Source organism: Charadrius vociferus, unplaced genomic scaffold (assembly GCF_000708025.1).
Source record: "Charadrius vociferus isolate BGI_N301 unplaced genomic scaffold, ASM70802v2 scaffold509, whole genome shotgun sequence".
Taxonomy (NCBI): domain Eukaryota; kingdom Metazoa; phylum Chordata; class Aves; order Charadriiformes; family Charadriidae; genus Charadrius; species Charadrius vociferus.
The window spans coordinates 609,185-612,515 of NW_009650093.1; positions in this window are offsets into that span (position 1 = coordinate 609,185).

Genomic DNA, 3,331 nt, shown 5'->3' on the forward strand with positions numbered 1-3,331 from the left:
GCAAGCTGCTTGTGTTAATGAGTTTAAGCTGCTGGCACCAGAGCTACCGCTGGAGTTTCACTCCCTATGCAATTGTTTTTCAAGAGGGAGGAGCAACCTAAAAATCTCCAATTTAAGATCACTAGAAAAATTAAGCATTTGCAAAGGTAATTTGGAAATTAGATGCTACAAGTTTAAGTTATAACGAACGTTTCAACTGAACGAGGAAAGTCTGTCTGAGAGCTACCTGAATTCTACTTAAGAGTTATAAGCAAACCCCACCCACTTTCCAAAATACTGGAAATGAAGATCGTGCAAAGACCCAACATGGTATATAATTTTACTCACACTTACTCACTTATAAGGGTATGTGTTTAAACAGGGTTTACAACTTCAAGGACAAATCTTATTAAAATATTCTTAAAGGCATCGAATTTGTCACTTCTAGACAAAACAACCTTTTATGTTAACAGAGATTAGTTACTTAGACTTTTGATACAATAAAGGAGTTATTGCAAAGTTTTTAAGGCATGCAAGCTTAGTATTTACAGTGGAAACACTTGCAAGTTAGGCATTTAGATCCGCAGAAAAAACAGGTTTAAAAACTACATTTTCTTATTGGAAAACATGGTCTGAAATAATTCAACCATACTTCCTCAGCTTGAGGAAGCACAAGACATTATAGGGTGATGTCAACTGTAGACAGTATCTGCTCATTGACTGCATTAATATTTAAAATGTATAACTTCATGATAATAAAATGACCTCCACATAAAAGTCCACATTTTTTCTAACTATTGTGGGGGCAAAACCCCCAAACTCTGGTATCCTAAGATTCTGAAAAGACAAATAGCACATATTCAGCAAAATGTAAACTAATACTGTTTTAAAAAACAAAATTACATTCCTTAAAATTTACTTAATCTTCCATTTAGAAGCCAAGGTCTGGATCTTGTAAGGAGGGAGCTATTTCTCAGCAGAATATATTAAGAGATCAGCTGTTCTGTGCTGTAGAAATTTAACCAAGACAATGGTTATAAAATTTTTTAATACAATAATAAACCGCAGAATCAGGTTGTTAGAGAACATATCAATCTTCTAAATTGGTTGGTACTGCCTCCCAATTATGTCTCTCTTTTTTGTGGGGTTAGAAAGAAATTTATTCTTTGATAATGCACATTATAGCGTGCCACAGAGAAATAGGTCACTGATGACATGTAGTTTTGTAATCACCTTAAATATACCTGTGCCTATCTCAAATATGCTATTGGTACACCACTCTTCCATTAGGCACCGGTACGACATGTGATATCAAGACTGGGAGATGGGATCTTGTTTACTGAAAATATCTATTTAATGCAGTTGTATGAACTCAAAGGACTCTTCCCACGTCGTTATTATATGGACATCTCTGCTCTAGGTGGGATGACACCAGATAAAGTATGTTCCATCTATAAGCAATTTTTTGTACATATAAAGACTTTCCATCTTTAGATGAAATTGCACCTCTCAGTCTGAAACATCCACATTCTATGATTCTGGCAATAAGAATAAACCCAGAACACTCCAATATCTTGCACTTGCAACAGAACCTGACAAACTGCTTTTATAATTTAACTCCTATAGATACCTAACCATTCATATAAAACTGCTGAAGAATCACCCTCTGGAAAATGTCAGTTAAAGGCTTCCTGTATCAGCATTAGATGAGAAGAAATAATATTATCTATTAAGTCCTTTAAAACAAATGAACAATAGCCTATAATGCCAAACTCTCTTTTCTCATCATGTAAACATTTCTAAGGTTTTTTTCCAAATATTACAAATGCTAAGCCACAAAACATTTACTGATTTTCCCAAATCTCAATTACTGCAACTAAATCTGAAGTAGCTATAAATACTAGTCACCAAGCACTAGATAAAATTATAAATAAAATCTTAAGTCTCTGGCATCCTATTAAATGCAATTGCTTAGTTAGAAAAATAAAAAGCCTTCATGATTTTGCACTTCTCTTTCAAACACATACTCTGAAAAAGCTTTCAAAATTTCTATCCCCCAACTACAGATTCACACTGCGAGTTTACTCTATATCTCAACTTTATTATCAACATCTAAATTTAAAGCCTTGACTGCCTGGGGCAGGGATGGGACTCTTCATCCATTCAGCACAAGAACCACGTTTCAAGCACTTCATTAATCTCTATAAAGCAGAAAAAAAATGCATCTTACATGAAGGTAGAAAGACAGATAAAGGGGTTTCAAATAGGTATTGAGGAGAACACTAGATCCATGCAAAGGATGTAAATTATCTGTCACCATAAAATATTAGATCCTTTTTATATGAGATTTTCCTACTCCGCAGCCTTTTTAACCACATCAGTGTCCACAGTCCTACATGTGTAATATGCATTTTGTTAATACACACCAGATACCTCAAGAGCGCCCAACTTCCACAGGCAAACAATCAAGCTGCAGTCAATCAGCACGGTGGCAAATCAAGGTGCACCAGACCACCCTTCACAAATCGATGCTCACACTTTACATCTCCTTTATTCAGCGCACACACATACCCCACCATCATTCTCTTGATTCACCGCGCATACACCACTGTCAACAAAGCATGTGCCAGTTGCCATTCCCAGAACAATACAGCTCAGGTCATCCCCTGAAAAGATAAAAATGCACATTCCTCACATCCTTTATGTCTACAGCACTTCCCTCGCTTTGACTTAAATCACTTCTACCGCACAAGATGCCAAAATGCAGTTGTGATTAAAGATACTTACATAATACTATTAAGACCAAAGAGATAGACTATCTTGAAGCACATCTTTTCATTCTAACAATACCTGTACCAAGACATCCACACGACTAAAAGTTGCACAGAAGGCAGTTAAAAATCAAACCAACCAAAACCCTAGGGTGCATATACCGCAACATCTGTCCTGAGAGCAGACAGAAGGGGAAGATACCTAAGCAAAACACTGAGGAAGAGAGAAAACATCTGATTTTTTTTTTTCCCCCCCTTCCCACACCTACACCCAGAACCAGCTACCAGAGAAGGTAACATTTCATTTCCTCACCTACCCAATGACAACTCCAATCCCAGAAACGAGTGAATTTTAAGAACCTTGTTCCCTCCTAACAAACGCGGACCGACCGTGCACCGCCCTGGCTGTACAATCGCCAAGTGACAAGGAGGAAGGCGAGGGCTGCCAGCGGCCCCCACACCTCCATGCCACCCCTCCGCGGGAGGGGGCTGGAAAGCAAAGGCAGAGAGCGAAGAGAGCTGCGGAAAGGCACTTCAGCACAGCCAAATGAACAAGAATTTATTCTTTCCCACCCCCCCCC